General features: G+C 37.8%; 1 pseudogene; it reads left to right on the forward strand.

Moving 5' to 3' along the window:
• The first annotated feature begins 9 nt into the window (after positions 1–9).
• Positions 10–1,828, forward strand: LOC148192327 (uncharacterized; annotated as a pseudogene).
• The last annotated feature ends 10,369 nt before the right edge of the window (positions 1,829–12,197 follow it).

Below are 12,197 nucleotides of genomic sequence, written 5' to 3' on the forward strand. Positions count from 1 at the left end.
CTTTTTAAAATGTCTACAGGTTCAAGCCATTCCTCTTCTAATAGAGCTAGCCATCATGGAGGTCCATCTAGCAAGTTTGATATGATGAAGGCATTTCAACAAATGCAACACCAACTTGATTGAATTAGTAAGCGGCTGGACAAGGACGCGAAAGCAAAAGGGGAGCAACCTCGTGGTCATGATCATGGTTCCTACAAGAAGAAGCAAGCACTTAGACCCGTAAATGTATACCTTCCCTCACCAAAGAAGCATCCAGAAGATAAAGCTATGGACCAAGGCCTTACACTACCAAAGTTGAACTTGCCTACTTTCAAAGGGGAAGCCGAGCCGTCTATTTTTCTAGATTGGATAGCTAAAGTAGACCAAATTTTTTATTTGTATAGTGTAAATGGACCTTTGCGTGTAAAGTTAGCTTGTTTAGCTTTAGAGGGATATGCCAAACAATGGCTAAATAGGAGATACTTAACCATGGCCTCACCCGGGAGTACATGGGAACATTGCAGGGACATTTTGTACCAACATTTCGTACCTCCATACTACCATAGGGATCTCTTGATTAAGCTCCAACGGCTTACTCAAGGTAGACGAAGTGTGGAGAAGTATGCTCGCGAGCTCGAAGTGCTCCTACATCATACTAACCTTAAAGAAAATGATCATGCAAAAATAGTTAGATTTATTAGTGGACTTAATAGCAACATCCAAGATATAATTGAATTCCATGATGATGAGACTTTAGATGTAGTGGTTCATAGAGCCATGAAAGTAGAGAAGAAACTCTTGAAAAAAGAAGCTTGTCACAACAAATTTTCCAAATCTTCAAGAGATGTTTTGTACAAATCCTCTTCATCAAAGGATAAAACCAAGGATGTTTCTAAGGAGCCCACTAACAAATCTTGTCCTCATTCTTCTTCTAACCACTCCTGTTCCCCACCTAAATCTCCTTCTAGACCAAGTCACGTTAAATGTTTTAAATGCTTAGGACATGGTCATATAGCCTCTGCCTACCCCAAAAAGGCAACATGCATTGAGAGTGAAGCAATTATCACTAATGAGTCTACATCTTCCTTACCTTCACCAAATTATAACTCTTCTTCCTCATCAAGTGATTCAAAAGAGAAGGTCATGCTTAATTGTTTCAATAAGGACCTACACGATAGAAAATAGGAGAGAGTAAAAGAAGAAAATGAGATGAAAGAAAGAAAGGAGAGAGAAAAGAAAGGACAAGAGGACCTTGTGAGAGAAAAGGAGAAGGAAAACGTCCTACATACACAGGAAGTGCTACTGAAGGCACCTTCCACTCCCATCATTCTACAGGATTCAAGCAAATTTAGGGGAGTTTTTCCATCCTTCCACTTTTCTCCAATTATTAAGCTTTCTTCTTTTCCTCAAAACTTTTGTGAAAATATCCCACCTTTCTCATCTCTTATTCCCACTTCTTCACACACCATTTCCAAACCACATCTTGAGTTAATGTTTTCTTTTTTAAACTTAAATCAAGACAAAAATAAATTTTTTTCTAAAGTGGGATTTTTAGTTTCCACTAAGAAAATAAATCCAATTTCAAAAACCCATTCTTTCACTATTCCTTTTCTATATACATTGTTTGGTCAACAACAATTCATTCACAAAATATTTGATGTTTTTTGCAGGTTAACATTTGATCCAGGAGGAGTTTCTTTGGATTATAAAAACAAATAAGTCATTCAACTCTCTTTGTTGCAGGTTTTTCAAGATTCGAGGTCGAATCCTCTCCAACCTGGGGGATGATATGATCATAAATGGGGCAACAATGAAGAGTTTCAAAGTGACAAAAACACAAAAAGAGTAGAATAGGTTTCAAAAGCTTGTATTGCCTCTTTGATTTCTTTTCATTAGTTCTAGTAGAATAAACACTTATAAACCCTTCTTTTCCTTTAAGCACAAGCAATGTGGGACTCTCATGGCTTGGTCTTAAAAGAAAAGAAGAGGAAGAAAGGCGTCTTAGATGGAAGTGCAAGGTAGCATAACTTTTCTTCTTTGTTTTGACTTTAGGAGAACTAGTTGGCTTATAAACCCTTTAGGATGAAGGGAATTAAGCAATATGGGACTTAAAGCACCTTAGGAGCTGCTGGCCAGCCTTGAGACTAGAAGCCCCACATCTCTTAATTCCACTCTTTAAACTCACTCCAAGGGCTATATAAGAAGGCTTAGGGTCTCCTTTTGGATTAACTTTGAAATTGAATGAATTCTTTGAGTTGAATTGCAAATTTGCATTCCTCTTGAGATAGTTTTCTGTCTCTAGTCCATTTTGGGCAAATCTTATCTTGCGCAAAGCGAGTGGCAGTCCTTCTTCGACACTTATCTTGGAGTCCTCTCTCAAGTGGCGTGTCTACGAGTCATAAGTTTCCTCCTCCTTTCTCTTTTCCGCTTATATTTTCCATTCATTCTTTTAAATGCCATTAGTATACTTCTCTCTAGGCATGCACTTCCCCATCAAAAATTAAATGACACAAAACAAAAAATAAAAAATAAAAATAAAAATAAGAAAAATAAAAATAAAAAAATAAGGTCTAAGTTAATCAAGAATCATACAAATAGAATAGTTTAAACCGTGAGTCCACGGCAACGGCGCCAAAAACTTGTTAATGGATTGGCAAGTGTACCAAATCGCACAAATAATATAAAATGGTAAAACCAAGTATTGTATCCCTGAAGACTCTCGACACTAAACAATTATGTGATAACTTGATTAATTAAGACTTAAATAAAGCGAAATCATTGATTAAAGATCCAAAGACAGAAAATTAATATGAATGCAAATTGATCAATAATAGAGTAACACATAGATGAACAGAGGTTGTTTATAAAATGAGATGATTATGTTGTTAGGGTTTGATTTCACCAAGTTTACTCTCACGTATATAAGAATTCTTCTTTTTGCATTAATGTTAACGTCACTCACTAAATTACTTAGAACCCGAGCCCTCGGCGCCAAGCCTGCCTTAATTCCTAGTTCGTGCAATTCCTAACGTTCCTTGAAAATTAAGTCTGAAGCTTAAGACGACCAAGTACTCATACCCTCATCCCTGAGAAATATTACCCTTGGGAGAATTCAACAAGAACCTGAATTGTAAGGAACCTCGCAAAGTTTGGGCGCTTTTACTTGAGGATATTAACAATAGTGTGGTTGATGGAAGTGATGCAGAAAAGGCGATATGGTGGGAACAAGAACGGAAAGTGTTTCATGGAAGGGCAGAGGCATTCATTGACAACTAACGATGTACTAGGAGGATAATAACACACACACACACACACACATACACACACACACACACACACACACACACACACACACATATATATATATATATATATATATATATATATATATATAAATAAAAGTGTGTGTGTGTTTTTTTTCCAGCCTTAGAAAATCATGTAGCATTGAAAAGGCTCCAATAAATTAGTATGCATAAAAAAACAATTACATTTTCTTCTCCTAAAAATGTTTCTAAAATGGTTTTAGAAAAGGCTATTTCAGTGGATCAATGACAACTCAAGGGAGTTTCATAATATATACATTATCTATTCCCCGCATGTGGAATGAATCCAGGAAGAAATTACGAAAGATCAAGGTCCCTGCCATGTTTCTTTTGAGGAATAATTCTCTTTGTCAATCGATTTCACAGACCTTTCAACTTTATTGAGATGTGCTTTGTTAACAGTCCACAATCACACTAAATCCTTGTACCTAAGGTACAATTTATACTAAGTGTTTAATTTGAAATAAACTATATTATTACTTAGGTTTAATGTATTCGGAAATCCTTATTTCTGCGGATTTGTATCAATTGGGTCCTCGTATTCTAAAAGTTCTCAATTGGGTCCCTATTTTGGTAAAATTGAGTCAATAATGCCCTTGCCGTTAATTGCTGTGGACGGCGTTAACTTTCTTGTGATGTGGCATGTTGAGGTGTCCTTTAATTACGACGTGACACAGGTTAACCAACCAGAACATACCACCTCACGCCTCCTGCCACGTCATCTATATCTTCTCCACAGAAACCTTAATTTCCAAACCCTAGCTACTATGCGCCGCCACTGCCATCTCGCCGGCAGTTGTCCCCTTAACCTTCGCCGTGAACCTCCATGGTCGTCGCAAGTCCTCTGTCACTTTCCTTCTTCGTCGATCGCAAGCAACCTGCAGAAGATCAAACCACAGAACCCAGAATCGGGCATCTACAACTCGCGCGAGAATCTACTCCATCATCTTCTCCATGGCAGCCACGCGAATCACACATCAACTCCATTGAAGTCGCCACCACGAAATCGCCACCGAACTTGCATACCAGAAATCCCCACCAAGCGCCGCTGTGAAAGTGCCAATCGCGAGTTTTTCCGTTCGCCAGACCTGCAAATCCAAAACCACAGTAGAAACCCAAATTGAAAACCTAATGCCACAACCATGGTTTCTCAATTGCGGCTCTAGCGAACCTGAAACACAAATCAGAATTTGTGGCACGACACTACTTCAGCACCATTAACTCGCACCTTCCAGAGAAAACATAGAGACCCAAAATTAGAGAAAATGCAACTGCAATTGAGCGCGAGGTCGCCGTTCAGATTGCTTCTTCCTCATCATTTTTAGGCAATTACATCCATGGAAATTCGCCTTCGTGGAGGAAGTAGGTGCGAACAGAACCCAAAAAAAAATCCCCAAACTCAATACCTTAACATTCTCAATCCAAACTCTAACCCCAATATCACAACAGTGAAACTTCAAAACGCATTTGTAGAAAAGAAGCACAACAACCATCCCAGTTCGCAAAAATCAGATACCGAACAATAACCCCTTAAACCCAATCAAAATCAGAAAAGGAAGAGGGGAAGGAAGCTTCCTCCTTGCCCCACGAATCAGAACGGAGGGATGAAGAAGAAACACGCCCTTGCCGCGTCTAGCCGCGCCTTCGCCAAGCTCTCGTCGCCTCTATCGTCAACCACCGACTACGCTCTTCCAGCGTATTTTAAAATTTAAAATTATATAAATATCCATGTAATAACCTCATACTGTGCCACATCGTAATTAAAGGACACCTCAGCATGCTACATCACAAGAAAGTTAACGCCGTCCACAGCAATTAACGGCAAGGGCATTATTGACTCAATTTTACCAAAATAGGGACCCAACGGAGAAATTTCAGAATACGAGGACCCAATTGATACGAATCCGCAGAAATAGGGATTTCCGAATACATTAAACTTATTACTTAAAAAAAATATAATTAGTAACAAATGTCAATGTAATTTTGAAACAAATCATCTCATCCCTAACCTCAACGAACTCAGTAATTATTGAAGGAAAAGCCATTTTCCTTCAATACATTCAATTGATCAAAGAACAAGCTCAATAGTTAAGTAATTACCTGGCCATGTATTTGGCACGTTCTTCCTCATCCCAAGCCATTGTTCGACTTTCTAGAGGACTCAACTTTCTAGCTAGATCTTCAATCCTCTTGCAGGGGCTTGTTGATCCTCTTCCTCTTCCTTCTCAAGTAATCATGCTCCTTCTGTGGCATAGGAGCTGTCAGTCTTAAATCATCTGCGTTTGAGTTTCTTGGTCTGTTTTTGGAGTGACTTTTCTCTCCTCCTTTTGAAAATAACACAAGCCACTTTTGTGCATCATCCCACTTAGAAGGTGTTAAACCCTCGGCAAGTGTAACTGAATCGTATCAAGTAATAAACCTGGTAAGACCAAGTATCGCTCTCCCAAAGGACTCACGGCCTAGACAGTTGTTTGGTTTACTGATTAGTTAAGACTTGTAAAACCGATTGATTAAGATTTAAATGCAAATACTCAAAAGTAAATATGAATGCATGGATCGATCAATGGTAAGAAGAAACAAAGCACGTGAATTGAAATATATGGATGATTATGTTGTTGGGGTTTATCAATTTCATCCTATCTACTCTCATGTATTCAGGAATTCATCTTTCTTCATTAAATGTTAATGCACCTTTCTAAATTACCTTAAACTCGATGTCTCGGCGAAGAAAGCCTAATCATAATCACTAGTTTACAATGTCTTGTCTCCCTAGCAATTAATCAATCATTATAGTGAACAGAAGCTTAAAGGCAACCAACCATCATACTCCTATGTTTATGTTTATACTACTATTGGGAGAGATTCCCCAGATCTAGATTTCCCCGTATGTGTCCATATCGACAAAATCAATGATCATTACATCAAATGAGTTAAACAATGCATGCTTTGAGCAAAGAGGAAAAACCCTAACAATTAATGAAAGAAAGCATGTATCTTAAAGAAGATTTTGAAGAACAAATTCCATACATGAGAGTTTCAAAAGGATTACATTGATTCCCAATAACAATAAATGTTTAGTTCACCATATTCATGGTGAAACTAGATGAAATGCAATGAAAGAGTGAAAGATAGAACCCTAGAAAGTTGAGAAAGGAGCCTTAGCATCCAAAATCCTTCTCCAAGGGGTGAAAGAGTGTGTTTCTGCTTCGTCCCAGCCAAAGATGTCTGACCTAGGTTAACTAAAACCTTATATAGTATTCTAAAAATTACAGAAAAGTGAGCCCAAGCCCATCAGAATGTCGCTGAATGGTAAGTACCGCTCAGCGGTAAGTGTGTGTCCTCTATTCCACCCCTCAGCTGTAGTTTTGCCCCTCAGCGATGTCAACGAGTCTTGAAGAACACCGCTCAGCGGTAATTTCCGCTAGGCGGCACTTGGTTCTTCGCTTCTTGTGCACTTTTTATGTCCTTTTTTGATTTCATCTCTTTCCTACTTCATTTCTTTCATCAAATTAATCTCAAAATCTGCAAAAACAAGGAAATCAAGCATAAAACTTGTTCAACTCTCTTATTTTCAAAAACTTAAGCAAAAGCATGATTCCAAGCTAAATTCTAAGTCATAAAGGTTGTTTTTTTATATCAATTTTAAGTATAAAAATAACAGGTTTTCAACTATTATCACAAGCCCAAACTTAGAACTTTGCTTGTCCTCAAGCAAACAAAATGTAAATCAATTTTCTACCAATCCATACAATGGTTCACCATATTCAAAATTCCTTCTTCCAGGACAAATAAATACTCAAATTAGCTCTTCGCAAAGACTTCCATCAAGATGTGCACAGGCTTTAGTGTTCATGCAATCACATAATATCCAACAAATTCAATTTTCATGAATGATCAATCAACTAAGGGTAGATGTTCTTATGTGTTCATGAAATCTTTCCTCACTACATAAAGTGTTTCACTCAAACACAAAAGTGTATTAGAGGTATTCACTCATCCACTCTACTATCACAATGTCACATGAATTAACTTTTCCTTTCATTTAACCACAATAAGAAATACTCACAAGCAAGCATCATCACAAGGACTTTTCTATGGCTTATAATGTGGGTGGCTAACAAGAAAATTGGTTTTTCTGAGTCACAAAACCCTTGAGTTAAGAGAATCCTCTAAACACAACCATTCTTAATTATTCCCAACTTTCTTTTGCATTGAGCTTTTCTTTTCCTTTTTCTTTTGCTTTTCACATTCTTAACTTTTAGCATAATGCTTTTTATTTTCCCTTTCTAAACTTCCCAACAACACCAAACTTGAACATTTATCAATACCACAAAATTTTTTCTACTTAACTCAAGGTAAAGCTTTTCAAAGAGGGTTTTCTATCTTGTTCAAGGTTACGGGTTCAAAGGATAGAACACATAGTGTTCTCTTTTAGTTGGGTTAAAATCATGCATTTGGCTAACAAAAGGGTTACCAACAAATGGCCTTGATCATATGATGCAAACAAGAAAATAATTCAATCATAGAAAACCTGGGCAAAGTCATTCATGCTTTCAGAGTAATAACATTCAATCACAACAACTCTGGAGCTCAAAACCTCACATAAAAGCTCATTCACATTCCGCATACACTTCCTGCTTAGCATCATAATCACAATCACAATATTATGCATTTGTTCATAAAGCTTGTGAACCACCTGTATCTCAACATATAATGTGCATATTCTCAACATCAATCAAGATCAAAGCATCATCAAGCATTACTTATCACACAACAGTCACAAGCAAACCATTATAACAGATAAAGTTTCAAATTGAGTATATCAACCTTATTCTACTAATAGAAGCAAATAAGTTCAATATTACAAAACAAAAGATATAAAAGATCCTTCTCCAGTGCTGATAGCATCCATCAGTAAATGTTATCTCAGCTCCTCATTAGCTTGTGCTGTCATCTGTATCTTCCTCCTCTTCATTATCTTCAGCATCCTCAAATGCGTCATCATCATCATCATCATCATCATCTTCATCTTCCTCATAGTTGAAGCTTCAGCTGCTCCAGCTCTACTACCCTGGGCGTGCTCCTTTGGCCATGCCACCACGTTATGAAACTCATCCATGGTCCACCTATGTGATGGGGTGTATCATACATCACAATGATCATCTCAACTGTGGCCACCTGCCCTCTGTGGATGGATTGCATCTGGGCCTCTATAAGAGACATGTACATGTCCCTCATCTGAAATGGTTCTACCTCATGAGTCCCTGCATATGCCTGACTCTGTGTTGGTCCTCTCCCTCTGTGAGGACGACGTGGTGGAACTGGCTGAGCTGCCTCCTCACCTCTGCAGTACTGTCTGTAGTAGTCCTCATCAATAGCCTTCCTCGGCCTCTCAAACGGTGGGGTAGAAGTATTCACCCCAGCTACCTCACACAGATGCGTAATTAAGGAGGGATGTCCCAAAGGTGCCTTGTTGTTCATAGTGTTGGCACACACCTATATCTCATTGGCTATCACTTGGACAATAGTAATGCTCATATCTCTGATCACACAGTATAGAAGAAGTGCCCTGCTAACAGTGATATCTGAAACATGGGAGCATGGCTGAATATTGGCATGAGAGAATTCCATCTAATACTTTGCTAGAGGAGTTAAGTCAGTCCTCCTAATGTTCACCACTACCATTTTTGTTCCTCTAGAAGTGTCCTCCAAGTACACATAGAACACTCTCCACGTCATCAGAATCAGTTCCTTCCTCCTTGCATTGGTGTAAAATTCTTTCACCACTGCTATGTTAGCTGGTGTAGGGTATGTGGCTAATCTCCTCTAATTTCTGTTAGAATCGCTGCAACGGAATTATTAGCGTGGAACAAACCAAGAGGGGGGGGGTGAATTGGTTATATACTTTTATTTTACCTTTTATTATTTTTCTCTTAATTTTTCTTACTGAGCAGATAATTAAATATAAATGACAGAGTAAGGGAAAGAGAAAAATTGCACAGGTGATTTTATCCTGGTTCAGATCACTCAGATCCTACGTCCAGTCGCTTATCTCAAACAAGATAAACCTTTTTCACTAACACAAAACAGTTATAAATATTAATCACAAAGAAAAACAATTTGTAAGAGTTTAGAAATACCACCTCTCTTGAAACCACAAGAGACGAACTTACACTTCCTTTGAATCTTCACAAAGGATGAACACCTCCTTCGAATGCTTCACGAAGGATGATTCTCTTCCAGGCACTTCCTCGGATACACCAAGGATGAACAAGCTATTCCTCTGTCACCACAGTAGCACTTCAGGACTTTGCAGACAAGAGGTTCCTTAGCTTCAACAATCTCACAGAGTTCTCAAAGAGTTCAGATATCTTTATCACAAGGGAAGAGTTGTTTTTGAGATAAAGAGTGAGCCATTTTATAGACTCAGCCTAATACCCTTCAATTCTTCGAAAATGGGCCATCTAACGCATTTAATCGATTAACACAAGTATTAATTGATTACAATGAGTACAACGGCTAGTTTTTCAAATCTGAAACCCCCAACGGCTAGTGTTAATCGATTATTCTCAGGAATAATCGATTAACTAATCGATTATTATTAGCTTTAATCGATTATTACAGGGGCACTTGGGTTTTCAGAGCCAGCCTCGTTTTAATCGATTAAAACTGGTTTTAATCGATTAAAACAGCTTGTGGATGATTCGCAATAGTAAATAAATCAAATATAAATTACAAGAATCAACCCTAATACATATTTGAGCACTATTACATCAACTTTGATTATTATAAAAGCTTTATAAAATACAGAGATCTTCAATTTGTCTTTATGTATCTTGACTTGTGCAAATCTGTTCATCATCAAAACTTCATCTTTGATTTTTGCTAACAATTTCTGCTCATCAATTGCTCACCAAACTGTGGAGCAAAGTTAGAAATCATTCCAGCTTTCCTTTCCATCAGGAGCCTCCTATCTTGGACAATCTTAAAATCCTTCTCATGCTTGCGAGAAAGGAACCTGCTAGAATGGGTGTGTTCTGGTTCCTTATCCTTTCTCTTGGAAGTTGTAGTCTTGAATCTTTTGCTTGAAGAGGAGGCCATCCCTACATCAAACACAAATCACAAAACCACAAGACATGTTGTTAACCATTAGTAAACCATAAACATCATACCAAAACCATGCCAAACCACCGCTGAGGGCAAACAGAGCATGGTTGTTTAATCAGTTCCAACAACAATTTATTCATCAAATTATGCATAAAAATCAAAATCCCTAAACAACCATGTTCATGCTTTCAAGAACCCTAGAATGAAAATTTCTTGACTTACTTGGGTGGAGATGTTAAATGAATGATGAATACTCTAGCGATTTGAAGAAATCAGCCCCCAATTTCAGTGCTCTCACCAAACCCCAAACTTAGATGGAAACCTAGTGAGAAAGTGAGTGGAAGAGAGGTTTTGTAAAGGGGGAACAGGAAAAGTGGAGATAACACTTAGAAAAGTGCTTGAGAGTGTGTGAGAAGAGTGAGATCTGAAAATAGAACCAAAACCGCACCCTAGGGTATAAAAATACCTAAATGGGCCTAATCCCGCTAAGGGCAAATAGTCCAACCCAAGTCTGCAGTGATATCGCTCAGTGGAAATTTCCGTTGAGCGACATGATAACAGTTGAAAAATTGTTATTTTTATACTTAAAATTGACTTCAGTTACAACCTTTATGACTTAGAAATTAGCTTGAACTCATGATTTTGTTGAATTATTGGAAATAACATAGTTGGACAAGTTTTATGATTTCCTTGTTTTTGCAGGTTTTTGTATGAAATTAATGAAAAAAGTGAAAAGGGATAGAGATGGAACCAGAAAAGGACACAAAAAGTGCAAAAGAGGAGCAAACGCAAGTACTGCTCAACGCCAATTATCGTTGAGCGACACTCTCAAAGACCCGTTGGCACCGCTGAGGGGAGAAAAGCCGTTGAGGGGAAGAAGTGGTCACGCGTTACTACCGTTGAGCGGCACTTTTCTGGGCTTGGGCCTACTTTTCTGTATTTTTTAGAATATTATATAAGCTTTAGGATGTTCTAGGGTTTATATCTTTGACTGGGACGAAGAAAAAACGTACTCTTTCACCCCTTGGAGGAGGATTTTGGATGCTAAGGCTCCTTTCTCAACTTTCTAGGGTTTTATCCTTCACTTTTCCATTGTATTTCATCTAGTTTCACCATGAATATGGTGAACTAAACTTATTTTGTTGGTGGGGAATCAATGTAAGAAACTCTCTTGTATGGAATTTGTTCTTCAAGATCATATATATGATACATGCTTTCTTTCATTAATAGTTAGGGTTTTTCCTCTTTGCTCAAAGCATGCATTGTTTAACTCATTCGATGTCATGATTATTGGTTTTGTCAATATGGACACATACGGGGAAATCTAGATTTGGGGAATCTCTCCCATTAGTATATTACCAACCTAGACATAGGAGTATGATAGTTGGTTGCCTTTAAGCTTCTGTTCACTATAATGCATGATTAATTGCTAGGCTGACAAGACATTGTAAACTAGTGATTATGATTAGGCTTTCTTCGCCGAGACATCGGGTTTAAAGTAATTTAGAAAGTGGCATTAATATTAATGAAAAGAATGGTGAATTCCTAAATACAAGAGAGTGGAAAAGGATGAAATTGATAAACCCCAACAACATATTCATCCATATATTTCAATTCACGTGTTTTGTTTCTTCTTGCCCATTGATCATCATATGCATACATATTTACTTTTCAGTCTTTTGCATTTGAAACTTTCAACAATTTGTTCTCAAGTTTTAATTAATCAATAAATCACATAACTGTCCAGGCCGTGAGTCTCTTGGGAAACGATACTTGGTCTTACATGGA

Source organism: Vigna umbellata, chromosome 9 (genome assembly GCF_029865625.1).
Source record: "Vigna umbellata cultivar VRB3 chromosome 9, Vumbellata_1.0, whole genome shotgun sequence".
Lineage (NCBI taxonomy): Eukaryota > Viridiplantae > Streptophyta > Magnoliopsida > Fabales > Fabaceae > Vigna > Vigna umbellata.